This window comes from Bos indicus, chromosome 3 (assembly GCF_029378745.1).
Source record: "Bos indicus isolate NIAB-ARS_2022 breed Sahiwal x Tharparkar chromosome 3, NIAB-ARS_B.indTharparkar_mat_pri_1.0, whole genome shotgun sequence".
In the NCBI taxonomy this organism is placed as follows: Eukaryota; Metazoa; Chordata; class Mammalia; order Artiodactyla; family Bovidae; genus Bos; species Bos indicus.
In genome coordinates, this window is record NC_091762.1 from 100,845,412 (window position 1) to 100,861,076 (window position 15,665).

The 15,665-nt window shown below is 39.4% G+C and overlaps 1 protein-coding gene across 9 annotated transcripts in view; it reads left to right on the plus strand.

The window, feature by feature from the left end:
* The first annotated feature begins 604 nt into the window (after positions 1-604).
* Positions 605-15,665, plus strand: part of TESK2 (testis associated actin remodelling kinase 2) — a 137,717-nt gene continuing 122,656 nt past the window's right edge. For 2 of the 9 annotated variants that reach the window (XM_070786650.1, XM_070786649.1), the window contains exons 1-3: positions 606-911; positions 11,923-12,057; positions 12,900-12,954. The gene's annotated coding sequence lies outside the window, so the exon portion shown is untranslated. Of the gene's footprint in view, positions 912-943; positions 12,955-15,665 lie in introns of those variants that run through there. The other 7 variants (XM_070786647.1, XM_070786645.1, XM_070786646.1 and 4 more) reach the window with 6 other exon arrangements.

Genomic DNA, 15,665 nt, shown 5'->3' on the forward strand with positions numbered 1-15,665 from the left:
TCTATTAATTGCTCTTACTATCTCAGGTCGCTAATAATTCACATCAGTTTTCTCCCCATACTATACTAAGATCCTGTCGGACTCTGCGTTCATACAGCTTTTGCCTACTCAGACAGTTCTTACTCAGCTGTTTCTTCTCCAACCCAAAAGCCGCGCCAGTCGAGTCCATTTTCTGTTGGCTTTATCAATTACCAAGAGCTTATATGTTTGGCATTTTGATTGGCCCATTTTATGTTTACTGTCCCGCCCTCTGAGAGGCTCCTGGACTTGGGTTTCCCCCAGGTGTATTCCCTCCCTCCTCCTTGGTTCCGCCTTTTCCACACACTGCCTCTTCTGTTTTTACCTCTACTTTCTTCCTATTGGCTCCCTTAGTCCTCCAGAGTTGGAGCTTTGGGCTGATGATTGGCTTCTCTGAACGCCCATTGTGCCCGCCCTCATACCACGTGGTATTCCTAGCGCTAATTGGGCAATTCCACCAGCTCGTTTTTTTTTCAAGGATTAACAATTGATTGGCTGTTCTGAGCGAGGGCTTGAGGTGAGGGGCGGGGCTAACTAAACCCCGCCCCCAACTCCCCTGCCCTGCGGGGCAGGCGTTTCAGTCGCTCGCGGCCAGGGAGCCTAGCGGCGCTCCCAGCTGCCTTCTTTGCTTCCCCGGCCGGATCATCCTGCTGGCCCCGCCGAACAAGCTTGGGGAGCGACCCCGACTTGGGGGTCATGGCAGTAGCCTCCTCGCACTCCGCCGCCGCTGGCCCCGCCGAGTCGTCGGCTTCTGCGAGAGGGACCCCCACCGCCTCCGCAGGCTAAGAGCCGCTGCCGCCTCCGAGCAGTGAGGGGTACTATGCTCCCTCTTTGCCTCCGCCTCCCCTTCCCGCCTGCTCAGGCACCCCTCTCGCTGCTCAGTCCCGCCTCAGGTAACGCCAAGAGAGCGCGTGGGGCACGAACCCAGGGCACCCGGCCCGCGCGCGCTGCTGCTACCCGCCTGGGCTCCGGAGCATTGGTGCCTCGGGTGTTTTAGGACTGGCAGAAGTCAATCGCTTCCCGGAGGCCCTTCTCTCAGCGGCTAGGGAAACTCCTCGACCCCTTCCCCTACTCTTTTCACTTCCCTCAGGGTCCCGGGACAGCTCCCCCTCTCTCCCCTCCCCCCGCGCCTTCTCTCTGCCCTCTTCAGAGGCCCGGAACCCGTGAGAAGTTCGTTCATAAGTGGGACCTGGTCCCCGACTCCTCTCAGGCACTTTTCCCACTTTAGAGACTCAGGACCCTTTCGTTTCCTCGGAGAACTCCTGTGTCTGAGACCTTAAGCTTCACCCTGTCGGCTCTGACGGAGATCTGTACTGTCAAACTTTTCTCAGACATAATCTTCCCTCATCCATTTCTACCCTCAAAAGATACTTTCTTCCTCTCAGGCACTACTAGCTCCTTTTCAGTTCTCCCCTGTCATCCCTCTTATCCCAATCTCTCCTTTTCCCTCCTTTGCCTTTTATCCTTCACTTTGAACTATCTGGACTAAGCCAGTATTCAGATTTAGCTAGAAGTGAAACCGGGTTTGTCGAATTTAAAAATAAAAACCTGTCAGTTTATCCCTCTGGGCAGGGTGAGGAACCTTGCTAAATAATTTGAACTTTATTCCGTAGGTATGGGGAGCTTTTAAAGCTTTTGTAAGCAGGAGTTTGGTATGGTTGATTACCTCTGGTGAAAATATGGAGGAAGAATTCAAAGTGAAGACTTGGAGGCAGACAGCCTAGGTAGTTTGGAAAGTAATGTGCTAATCCAGGTCAGAGGAGAGTGAAGAGAATGGCATGCAATTCCATGTGCTCCCAAAACAAAGTGGAGAGAATTAGTGGGAGATTTCTAACCTGACTGATGGGATGGATTGGTAATATTAATTGAAATAGAGAATAAAGGAGCAGTTATGAGGGAAGGTAATGAATTTGGTTTTGGACAAGTTTAGTTTGAAGTGTTTTTCAGATATTATTGTGGAAATTTGGGTCTGAAAGTCGGAAGAAAGTCTGGAACTGGATATACATATATTTGAGGGTCAACTAAGAATATATGCAGGATATTTGAAGCCTTAGTATGGGATGGTAATGCTGAAAGAAGAGATGAAAAGGGCTGTGGACCAGGAAGAATATCATTGTAGGGTAGTAGACACTGAGAAAGAGAGGTTAAAAGAATGGGACAAGAACTAGAACAGAGTGGCATTATGATAGAAGCCAAAGGAAGAAAGGATCTCAGGAAGGCAGAGGGTAACTATCAGTGTATGATACCAGTATAGTGAGAATTAGGAAGAAACCACTGAATTTAGTAATTAGGAGATCACTTGTTTTCTTTGAAAGACACTTTAGATAGCTTGATGGTGGGAATGATGGATGGCAGTAATCAGATCATGATGGATTGAGGAACAAATGTGGAACAGTGAATAAAATTCCTTGTTCAGCAACTGTGGTTGTGAAGGAAAACTGATAGTAGTGAAACACCTTTGTTGAGGTTATTCTATAGGTTACGTGTCATAAAGATGCTTTATAGATCACAACAGCCTTGTTTAGTATCAGCAGTATCCCTCTTTTATGGTTGGGAAGGCTATAGGCAAGAATTTGAAAAAAGTCTAGTTCTGAAACCTATGTTCTTTCCACTATGGCACATGTGTGTTTTTCTTAGTATGAGTGAAACAGTTTTGTAGGTTGAAGGGAAATTTTATTTATATGGGGAAATTTTAATATGTTGAGTGTTTCATTTTTTGACACCACAAGAATAGACATTAAGTGTGGACACTGATGTGGTTGGAGGGAAAGTGAGCGAGTTTAAAGATGGTCTTATTTTCTTGATGTGCTCGGTTATCTGTGGAGAAGTCAATTATCTTTGAAGACTGAAGGAACTATGGTGAGTTTCTGGCTTGAGTTTTATGGCCTTGGAAATCTTGAATGGAACATGAAAGAGGGGTGGATTAAGGATTAAACAAACAAAAAATTGCTAACCACATGTAGGTCCAGTAATATTTATAATAATGGGGCCTAGCACCATGGATTTTATACTTCTTCAGCAGCCTAAGAGCAAGAGGGCAAAAAAGATGATTGGGTGGATCCAGAAGTGGAATTTACAAGAAAGAAAGATAAAATGGAGAGTAACTTTACATTGCTAATGATAGTGTGGGAGATGTGATGGACTTTGAGGGTCCAAGCTGGGGCTATAAGAAATAAAACGTTCATTGGGGCTAGTGTACTTGGAGAATAAGGAGACAATCAGAAAGGTGGTTGAAGACTAGGTTTTGTAAGAAATACAAAATGAGAAAGCTGTGAGTTCAATATAAATATAGTTTCAAGGTAAAAACTAAAAACAAGATGTAACTGTCTCAGTGCTGTTGAAGGGGAATAGAGATTATTGAACTAGTGGGAGGATAAGGGACATGACATATTATGTCACCAATATGGATGTCGTAGTTGCTCACTATGAAGCAGGAAATGGAACAGATGAGATGCTGGGTCCTATATGTGGGGCTGCTCATAATTAAGGGACCCAAAATTGAGTTGGACACTCCTTGTCACTTGTTCAAAAGCAGTACTAGGTGGTACAAGTACTTGTGTGCTTGTGAGTGAATTAATGTTGAGATCCTCAGATACTTGCCTGATACACTGGATGTATGATGTATTCTCTCATACAGATATATATATATATTTGGGATGGTGGTCTCAAACAGTCTCTTGTAATTTAAAATATTTTAGGTCTGGCATGCTGCAGTCCATGGGGTCGCAAAGAATCGGACACGACTGAGCAACTGAACTCAGGCCTGTTTAGTTCTGTTTAAAAGTGTATATGTTGAGAAGCTAGGCTAGACTCTCCAACCCATTATCCCCAATAACATTTTGTACTTATGTTATTTATAAAAACAAAGTTACACATTTTCATATTTATATGTACTCATCCTCTGGCTTATTTAGAGTAGAAAGCTGACTTGCTTTAATGATTCTCTTTCCATGTGAAAATTTTTACGAATATAATTCCTGTGTCGTACATTTCATTTTTCTGCAAAATGAATGTTGTATTGGACTTTGAAACCTATGATAAGGGCTTTTATGAGAATTTCATCTTCCAGGAAATGAAGCCCAATTATTGCATTGAATAGTGTAGGTGATGGTGAATATTTTAGACTCACATTGTTATATATATTTTCCAAGTCATCATATGGAGATGACTTCAGTGTGGTCACACTGGTGTTACTTTTATTGAGGGAGTGGTTGTTTCAGAGAAAAACTTACTTGTGATAATTTTTATTTTATTTATTTTTATTATAAAAAACTTCATCATCATTATTATTATTTTATGGCCACACCATGTAGCATATGGGATTTTAGTTCCCTCTGCAGTGGAAATGCAGAGTCTTAATCACTGGACCACCAGGGAAGTCTCACTTGTGACTATTTTTTTAATGTTTGGTGGCACTGGGTCTTTTTTACGTTTGTGGGGGCTTTCTCTAGTTGCTGCGATTGGAGGCTACTCTTCTTTTGGTGCTCGGACTCACTGCAGTGGCTTCTCATGTGGTGGATCACAGACACGAGGCGCACAGACTTCAGTGGTTGTAGTGCATGGACTTAGTTCCTAGACCTGGGACTGAACCTGTGCCCCTGCGTTGGCTAGCAGATTCTCATCTACTGTACCACCAGGGGAGTCCTGTGATAATTTTTAAATCTTACATTCTTGACAATTTCAGAAAGACAGTGTGACAAAATTGTAATCCATCCTGTTATGATTAACTATATGCTTGTAGGCAAAGTTCTTATGCTCTGAGCTTTTTTTAAAAAATTAATTTTTGAAAAGGTAATACATTCAAATAGTTAGTTGCCCATTTATATATTTTATGTAAGCAGCAAAAATCTCACTCCTATTCCTAGTCCTCCCATGCTCCCTTCCTGACTGCTTTTACTAGTTTCTTTACATTTTTTGAGACTTTCTTTAAGCAAATGCTTACAAATATGAATATGTAATCTAATTTTTTCTACTTTTCATGCAGAAGTTAGTCCATGGTCCCCACTGTTCTGCACCTTCAAACTGTTACCCCCAAACTACTTTTTCACTTAATATATCTTAGAGATCTTTCCAGTTCAGTACATAGTTTCTGCTTTTTTAATTTTTAAAATTTAATTTATTTTTACGGTTTTTGCTCTTACCCTTTGTTTATTTTTTGGCCACATCTCGCACCTTGCAGGATCTCAGTTCCTCAACCAGGGATTGAACCTGGGACATGGCAGTGAAAGCCCAGATTCCTAACCACTAGGTCATTGGGGAACTCCTGCTTTTTAAAAAAAATTTTTTTTTGCATCATATTCATTGAATGGATGTATTATAATTTATTTCTAGTCAAATAAATTAGTTCCTTATTGTGTTGCTTCTAGTCTTGTGATATTATAAGTAGTTCTATGATGGAGACTGTTGAAAATATGCATGCCATCTTACATGTGTGTAAGGCCATTTGTGGGATAACTTTGTAGAAAGTGGGATTTCTAAGTTAAACGATGTATGCATTTATAACTATGAAATATATTGCTGAATTGCTTTCCTTTGCTGCTGCTCCAAAATGTACGTTGCCTGTTCACTCACCAACATTAACTGTATCACAGTTACATGGTGCTTTCTGTGTTCCAGATACTAAGTGCTCTATATACATTACTTCATTTTATCTTAATAACCTCCTTTGGGTTAGGTGCAATTATTATCTCCATTTTTCAGAAGAATACTTAATGAGTAGAAAATTTAAATGCCTTGCCCAAATCACACAGCTACTGTGGCAGAAACTCAAGCTAAGTACTCTGGCTCTAGGATCAGTGTTAGCAGTATTATGTTTTGCTGTTATCAGACTTGAATTTTTGCCAGTCTGATAGAGAAAAATGATAGCTCAGAGTAGTTTTAAGTTTTAAAATATTATGTTATTAAGATCAAGGATTTTTTTATATTGTTTGATCACTCATATTTCCATTTCTGTAAACTGTGTGTCTAAATTCTTTACCTATTTTTCTTTTGAGTCATAGATCTCTTTCCTACTGTTCTGTAAGTCTCTTTCTCTTGATTTATAATATATGTGTATTTATATATGTATATGGGCTTGCCTGGTAGCTCAGACAGTAAAGAATCTGCCTACAATGCGGGAGACCTCGGTTTGATTCCTGGATCGGGAAATTCCCTGGAGAAGGAAATGGCTACCCACGCCAGTATTCTTGCCTGGAGGATTCCATGGACAGAGGCTACAGTCCATGGGGTCCGAAGAGTCGGACATGACTGAGCGACTAACACTATGTGTACTATGTACTGTGTATCATATATATGTATGATAAGATGATAAAATACATGTTTTTTTGTCTGAAGTATTGCAGATATTTTCCCATTTTGACTGTTGTCTTCTGACTTCTTTTATTCCCATGCAGAACTTTTAGATTTTTATGTAGACAAACTTATCAGTCCTTTCTTTTATGACTTTTGGTTTTGAGTTATAGTTAGAAAGACCTTCTTCATCTCAACCCTTAGTTTTTTAATCTGTCCAATGGGAATAAGAAAACAGAATTGTTGTAAAGGTCAAAGTGCTTAGTGAACTGCAAACCGTAAATCATTATACAGATGAAATATGGTGTTTGTTGTCTTCTGAACAAATTGTATGGAGGATGTCACCTCTTCTGCATTGAATGGAATGTGCTTAGTCGCTCAGTCATGTCTGATTCTTTGCACCCTTTTGGACTATAGCCCGTCAGGCTACTCTGTCTATGGGATTTTCAGGCAAGAATACTGGAATGGGTTACCATTTCCTCCTCCAATTAGATGGAATAGGATGACAATTTTTTTTTTTTCTGCAGTGTGGGAAACTAGGATGGTATTGATCTTGTGGTCAGTGTTTTTCTTGGACAGTTTGCATGGTATTTTTTTTTTTCAAAAGTAGGCACTGTGGAAATCATGAAGTATTTTTGCACACTTAATCTTGTTTTTTTGTATTAGGTATAATTGGAATCTGACTAAAAGGTCTTAAAAATTGTTTTACTTTTGCATTAGCTATGGTTCACAAATTTGCACATTATTTACTTTGGGTATTATATTTTTACTGATTGGTAGGAATTTGTAATTTGGGAGGACCTTTCACTTTGTATGTGTGTGAGATTATAAAACTAATGCATGTTTGTTAAGAAGGAATTGGGAAATAGAGATGATTTTAAATTATTTATATCTTCCCCAAATTCAAAGACTCTCAGGGTTCTTTTTGTGTGTGTGTCTATATTGTCATCACTAGCTCTCTATGGCTTGGCATAGTGCCTGGCCCTTAAGGTGCTAAATAAATATTTGTTGACTGAATGAATGGATGGATAAATATGTTTTTACATAGAAGGTATGGAAGTTCAATGACATAATTATTTATTTTAGTTTATTCCTGCTGTAAATTTTTATTCATACAGTAATATTAAAATTTTTATGCCATACTCATTTGGAGGTGAGTAAGTTCAAGTCTAATTCTTCATGGAGCTCATAGTCCAGTGAAAGGGATAGATAAGCAGCCATTAAAATACTGTATGATAACTGTTATAACAGAGCTTTGTGCAAGGCATTATCAAAACACAGCAGAGATTGAAGAGTCAGAGAACACTTCCCATATGAGATGATCCCCAGAGAGCGTAGAAGAGGTCAAGAAAAACACGCCAGAGGGAAGGAATATTCCTTCTAGGCATTGAAGTATGACTAGGGCACTTTAAGTAGTTCCCTATGTTTGTAGCAGATTGTGTCTGTGGGTAAAGAAATACAAATAGATGAGGCTGGAGATGTGGCCAGGGGCCAAATAACAAAGAGCCGTTGTGTCACACATGAAAAATTCTCAGATTTATTCATTTTGGAGAGTAAATTGGGAGAGGTGTGAGAATGAAGTTAGGAAGACCAAGAAGATGTTGAATACAACAGCTAGAATGAGGTGAACATCATTTAAGCTGAGTTAGGAGGGGAAAGCTACACTTGAACGAAGGGTTAAGTCTGGGGTATAACAATTAGGCCAGTTTTAGTAGAGCAAAGTCTTTGAATGCCGAGCTAAGAAATTTTATATGCAATAGATGTCATTGAATTTTTTTAACCATCATAAATGTTGAATTTTTTAAATTGTCATGTGTTGTGTGAACTGTTACAGGTTGCAGTTTGCTTCCTTCTCAGTTCAGTTCAGTTCAGTTGCTCAGTCATGTCTGACTCTTTGCCACCCCATGAACCACAGCACGCCAGGCCTCCCTGTCCATCACCAACTCCTGGAGTCCACCCAAACTCATGTCCATTGAGTCTGTGATGCTATCCAACCATCTCATCCTCTGTCATCCCCTTCTCCTCCTGCCTTCAATCTTTCCCAGCATCAGAGTCTTTTCAAATGAGTCAGCTCTTTGCATCAGGTGGCCAAAGTATTAGAGTTTCATCTTCAACATCAGTCCTTCCAATGAACACCCAGGACTGATCTCCTTTAGGATGGACTGGTTGGATCTCCTTGCAGTCCAAGGGACTCTCAAGAGTCTTCTCCAACACCACAGTTCAAAAGCGTCAATTCTTCTGTGCTCAGCTTTCTTTATAGTCCAACTCTCACATCCATACATGACCATTGGAAAAACGATAACCTTGACTAGACGGACCTTTGTTGGCAAAGTAATGTCTCTGCTTTTGAATATGCTGTCTAGTTTGGTCATAATTTTCCTTCCAAGGAGTAAGCGTCTTTTAATTTCATGGCTACAATCACCATCTGCAGTGATTTTGGAGCCTTCCCCCACTGTTTCCCCATCTATTTGCCATGAAATGATGAGACTGGATCCCATGATTTTAGTTTTCTGAATGTTGAGCTTTAAGTTTTTTCACTCTCCTCTTTCACTTTCATCAAGAGGCTCTTTAGTTCTTCTTCACTTTCTGCCATAAGGGTGGTGTCATCTGCATATCTGAGGTTATTGATATTTCTCCTGGCAGTCTTGATTCCAGCTTGTGCTTCTTCCAGCCCAGCATTTCCCATGATGTACTCTGCATGGAAGTTAAATAAGCGGGGTGACAATATACAGCCTTGACGTACTCTTTTCCTATTTGGAACCAGTCTGTTGTTCCATGTCCAGTTCTAACTGTTGCTTCCTGACCTGCATACAGATTTCTCAAAAGGCAGGTCAGGTAGGTGGTCTGGTATTCCCATCTCTTTCAGAATTTTCCACAGTTTATTGTGATCCACACAGTCAAAGGCTTTGGCATAGTCAATAAAGCAGAAATAGATGCTTTTCTGGAACTCTCTTGATTTTTCGATGATCCAACGAATGTTGGCAGTTTGATCTCTGGTTCCTCTGTCTTTTCTAAATCCAGCTTGAACATCTGGAAGTTCACGATTCACGTATTGTTGAAGCCTGGCTTGAAGAATTTTGAGCATTACTTTACTAGCGTGTGAGATGAGTGCAATTGTGCGGTAGTTTGAGCATTCTTTGGCATTGCCTTTCTTTGGGATTGGAATGAAAACTGACCTTTGCCAGTCCTGTGGCCACTGCTGAGTTTTCCAAATTTGCTGACATATTGAGTGCAGCACTTTCACAGCATCATGTTTTAGGATTTGAAATAGCTTAACTGGAATTCCTTCACCTCCACTAGCTTTGTTTGTAGTGATGCTTCCTAAGGCCCACTTGACTTCATATTCCAGAATGTCTGGCTCTAGGTGGGTGATCACACCATCGTGATTATCTGGGTCGTGAAGATCTTTTTTGTACAGTTCTTCTGTGTATTCTTGCCACCTCTTCTTAATATCTTCTGCTTCTGTTAGGTCCATACCATTTCTGTCCTTTATTGAGCGAATCTTTGCATGAAGTGTTCCCTTGGTATCTCTAATTTTCTTGAAGAGATCTCTAGTCTTTCCCATTCTATTGTTTTCCTCTATTTCTTTTCATTGATCGCTGAGGAAGGCTTTCTTATCTCTCCTTGCTATTCTTTGGAACTCTGCATTCAAATGGGTATATCTTGCCTTTTCTCCTTTGCTTTTCACTTCTCTTTTCACAGCTATTTGTTAGGACTCCTCAGATAGCCATTTTGCTTTTTTGCATTTCTTTTTCTTGGGGATGGTCTTGATTTCTGTCTCTTGTACAATGTCACGAACCTCCGTCCATAGTTCATCAGGCACTCTCTATCAGATCTAGTCCCTTAAATCTATTTGTCACTTCCACTGTATAATCATAAGGGATTTGATTTAGGTCATACCTAAATGGTCTAGTGGTTTTCCCCACTTTCTTCAATGCTTCCTTCTGGCTAGTCTGAAATGATGTTGAAATCTTTTATGCCTGTGAAATAATAGAAATGTTATCAAAATCGTCTCTAAACAAATGAAATTTCAGACTGGAATATGAACCTTTATTTGGAAAGTATACACACGTGCACACACATACACACACACACACACACAGAGTGAAGACCCATGAAAATAGGCATTGTTTGCCAATACCTTTTGTTAATAGTTATCCAGTGGTTAGGACTGCTTTTTCACTACAGGGCACTCTGTTTGGTCTTTGGTGGGGGAAGCTGCTTGGCGTGGTCAAAAAAACCCTCCCAAAACAAACCAAAAAAACCCTGCAAAAGCCCTCTTAAAGCTCCATAATTACATTAAATAATACATTTTTATTTTTGAAGTGGAATATTTTTCCTGAATTTAAATCAGAAAGAAATATTTTAAGGAAGCAAATCCCTATCAGAAAGTAGAAGAAATGCCAGGTAGTGTGCTGTCGTTGGGCTTCCCAGGTGGCTCAGTGGGTGAAGAATCTGCCTGCAGTGCAGGAGATGCAGGTTTGATCCCTGGTTGGGAAGAGCCCCTGGACGAGGGCATGGCCCCCCACTCCAGTGTTCTTGTCTGCAGAATCTCATGGATAGAGAAGCCTGGTGGGTTGCAGAGTCAAACATGACTGAAGCAACTGAGCATGCATGCGTGCGTGCTGTGGTTAATACGAACTTAACTGAATTACTACATCTTTTATATTTTTATTTCTGTACACTCATAATTGAATGTTTTCAGAGACTCAGGTTCATTATACATTGACTGTGAAATTATTTGCATTTTGCTATATTTATTATCAATATAGCATTACAGATAGTTTAGAGTAAGAGTCAAGAATGAGTCATACATTTCCACCCAAAACAATATTATCACTTTGGTGTAATTCCTTTTTTTCCAGTGCATAATTTTATATAATTATTGATTATTCAGTTTTTGTATTTTTGCCCTTCCCTCTTCCCATTTAACATATATCGTAAATTTCATCTCATGTCATTTAAGCTCCTGTGGTGGTAGGGATGAAAGGGTGATTTTTATTTCTAACCCCTTTTAATCTAAATTTTTAAAAGCAAAAATTAATGCAAGATAATTGTGAAAAAAAAAAAAAAAACTGAACAGAAATGTATTCCATACCAAAATGAGTCTTGTATAATCCTCTCCTCCACCAAGATGACAGTTTAATATATGAATGCCTCTAAATTGTTTTTTGGTTATATATTAATGTTTACTGTTTAAAAAATAAAAATAAGATTGCACTGTACATTTTGTTTTGCAACATACTATGGTCACTGGACAGTGAAACTTGAACATCTCCCTATGTTAGTATATATAGAACTTATCTCATTCTTTGAATGACTATATAATACATTATTTGGATATACTACAGTTTATTTAACCACCCTATTGATGGATATTCGGATTGTCTCCAGTTTTTTTTTTTTTTTCTGTTACTGACAGCATGTAAGTTAATACATTCTTGTATATATATATTTTATGTGCTTGTAGTTAAGTGTCACTTTTAATGGCTGTAAAGTATTCCCTTTAGTAGAAATGATACATTTGGGAGAGAAATAAGATTGAATAAAAAATATTTTTGGTGAATATTTTTTGACAATACTTTATATTACTAATTTTGTTTTGCCTCTTATCAGATTTTTCCTTCGACATCAACTTTGTAATGTAAACTGTAGAAGAGCCGGCCCTAACCCCAGGAACCTAACTTCCTCTTTTCTCTTGATTGCTTTTATCCCCAGTCTCTTAAATAGCCTTCTAACTCAAAAGAAGAGGTGAGTAGCCTAACTGACCTAAGTGGTCTTCTTAAATTCAAATAGGAAAATTTATCAGGAAATTCCCTGGCAGTTCAGTGGTTAGGACTCTGTGCTCTCACTGCCAAGGGCCCTGCTTCAGTCCCTGGTGGTGAATGAAGATCCCACAAGCTGAGTGGCCAAAAAAAAAAAAAAGAGAACACTTATCAAAATAGAGATTATTTTGGAAATTCATACATCCTCTTAGTATTTTAGCATGTCAGCTTATTTGAATAGGATCCAATATGAGTTTATCCTGTGTCAAGCTTCATGTTCCAGCATACAAAATTTTAGATACATTTGGTGTACTTAGAAGATGAGCCTCTTGCCCGTCATGCATCACATGTTTGTGGGGAACCTGGTGCTAAACCGTTTGTAGACGACTTCCTTCTGAGTCGGGATTTTGTGGGTAGCAGAGCAGTTCTTTCATTGTGATCTATTGAAAGTCAGTCCATGACACAAGGATTTGAAAAAAATAAAAAGAAATTAAAAAAGAAAAAAGAAAATCAGAAGGAATTTCCTGGCAGTCCAGGGGTTAGAGCTCCACGCTTTCATTGCTGAGGGCCCAGGTTCAGTCCCTGGTTGGGGAACTAAAATCCCAGAAGCCAAAAAAAAAAAAAAAAGATTGAAAACCATACTTTTTATATCCAGATTACAGTTATGGGAAATAATAGTCCTCAATTCTCTCCTAGTTAGATCATATATGTAATATCATGTACATTTTTTTGCTATTGTGTTTTAGAGGGCCTTTGATGATTTGGAGGGTAATTAAGGCTAAACTTTAAAGAAGATAACCAGGAATCTCTTGATGCCCTGTTCTATAGGAGACCTTAAAGGCTTGTGTGTATCTGCCCTGAAGAAAACTTGGTAACTGAAAAGGTATCATAAAGAAGAAAACCAAACTTAATTTGTTATATACTCGCAGCATCCAGAACTAGGGTTAAGGTTGGGGTTGGGGAGAGAGGAAAGGGAACTCATTTTTACTGCATGCTTACTATGTGTTAGGACTTGCCTTGTGCTTCATCAGTTCAGTTCAGTTCAGTTGCTCAGTCATGTCCAACTCTGCGACCCCATGAATCGCAGCATGCCAGGCCTCCTTGTCCATCACCAACTCCCGGAGTTCACTCAAACTCACATCCATCGAGTCAGTGATGCCATCCAGCCATCTCATCCTCTGTCGTCCCCTCTTCCTCCTGCCCCCAATCCCTCCCATCATCAGAGTCTTTTCCAATGAGTCAACTCTTCACAAGAGGTGGCCAAAGTACTGGAGTTTCAGCTTTAGCATTATTCCTTCCAAAGAACACCCAGGGCTGATCTCCTTTAGAATGGACTGGTTGGATCTTCTTGCAGTCCAAAGGACTCTCAAGAATCTCCAACACCACAGTTCAAAAGCATCAATTCTTCGACACTCAGCTTTCTTCACAGTCCAACTCTCACATCTGTACATGACCACTGGAAAAACCATAGCCTTGACTAGACGGACCTTTGTTGGCAAAGTAATGTCTCTGCTTTTCAATATGGTGTCTAGGTTGGTCATAACTTTCCTTCCAAGGAGTAAGCATCTTTTAATTTCATGGCTGCAGTCAGCATCTGCAGTGATTTTGGAGCCCCAAAAAATAAAGTCTGACACTGTTTCCACTGTTTCCCCATCTTTTTGCCATGAAGTGATGGGACCAGATGCCATGATCTTCGTTTTCTGAATGTTGAGCTTTAAGCCAACTTTTTCACTCTCCTCTTTCACTTTCATCAAGAGGCTTTTTAGTTCCTCTTCACTTTCTGACATAAGGGTTTTGTCATCTGCATATCTGAGGTTATTGATATTTCTCCCAGCAATCTTGATTCCAGCTTGTGCTTCGTCCAGCCCAGCGTTTCTCATGCTTCATATATGCATTAAAAAAAATTTTATATTAGTGGCACTGGGTCTTAGCTGTGGCATGCAGGATCTTTACTTGCAGCATACAAATTCTTAGTTGCAGCATGTGGGAACTAGTTCCCTGACCAGGGATTGAACCTATGGTCCGCTGCATCAGGAGCTTGAAGTCTTAACCACTGGACCACCAGGAAAGTCCCTTCACATATGCATTTTTAGAATTCCTTAGCATGTCCTCATTTAATTATCATAACAACTCAGTGAAGTATAGTTAATGTTTACCTTTAATTTGTAAATTAGGGGAGAAGTTAATTAATATGCCTAAGATCATTCACCTACTAAGTTAGAGTCAGAATTTTTTAAACTTGTGTCAGTTTGGTCACATGAAGGAAAGTTAGGACAAACCTAGATAGCATATTGAAAAGCAGAGATATTACTTTGCCAACAAAGGTCCGTCTAGTCCAGGCTCTGGTTTTTCCAGTTGTCATGTATGGATGTGAGAGTTGGAGTGTGAAGAAAGCTGAGCGCCAAAAAATTGATGCTTTTGAACTGTGGTGTTGGAGAAGACTCTTGAGAGTCCCTAGGACTGCAAGGAGATACAACCAGTCCATCCTAAAAGAGATCAGTCCTGGGTGTTCATTGGAGGGACTGATACTGAAGCTGAAACTCCAATACTTTGGCCACCTCATGCGAAGAGTTGAGAAAAGACCCTGGTGCTGAGAGGGATGGGGGCAGGAGGAGAAGGGAACAACAGAGGATGAGATGGCTGGATGGCATCACCGACTCGATGGACATGAGTTTGAGTGTACTCTGGGAGTTTGTGATGGACAGGGAGGCCTGGTGTGCTGTGATTCGTGGGGTCGCAAAGAGTTGGACACGACTGAGCAACTGAATTGAACATACACATGTTTTAAATAATATGTAATAATATGTTATTTTAGAAAAATTGTCCCCCCCCTCCCGCTGCTCTCATTTCATGAAATTTTATCTATATTTACATGCTTTTTCAATCTCAGTATCTTTGCTATCACTGGGTCTTTTTTTAATTATCTAGCACAGTTTGCATGGTATATTTTCTGCTCTTTCCTCTTAGCTGTTTTATTTTTTAAATTAATTTTTATTAGAGTATAGTGGATTTACAATATTATGTTAATTGTTACAATGTAGTATTAGTTTCTGCTGTACATGAAAGTGAATCAGTAATACATATGCATATAATAACTCTTTTTTTAGAGTCTTTTCCCCTTTAGGGCATTATAGAATATTGAATAGAGGTCCCTGTGCTATACATTAGGTTCTTTATTAGTTTCTAAGCTGTTTTAGAAAGCACATTTTTTGAATATGTATATGGTACTTTATTAGAAGTTTTATTCTAAGCAAGAAGAAGTCATTCACACAACATAAGACCATTTGGTTTTTCCATTTCTGTTGTTGGTGTTTGTGAGCTCTGTGCTTCATTCATTTGCTTGATTTGTTTTTTAATAGACAAAAAGTTTATCATCTTTTGTTTCTGAAGCCTTTTTTGTTTTTGTTATTATTATGATAAAAATATAACAAACACCCATTTACCTGTCACCTATCTTAACAATTATTAACATTTTGTAAAATTTGCTACGTCTTTTTTTTTCTGATGTATTTTAGCACAAATGTAGACATGATATTTCACTTCTATTTCTGTGTGTATCTCCAAAAATAGGTCTTATATAATCTTAATATCATT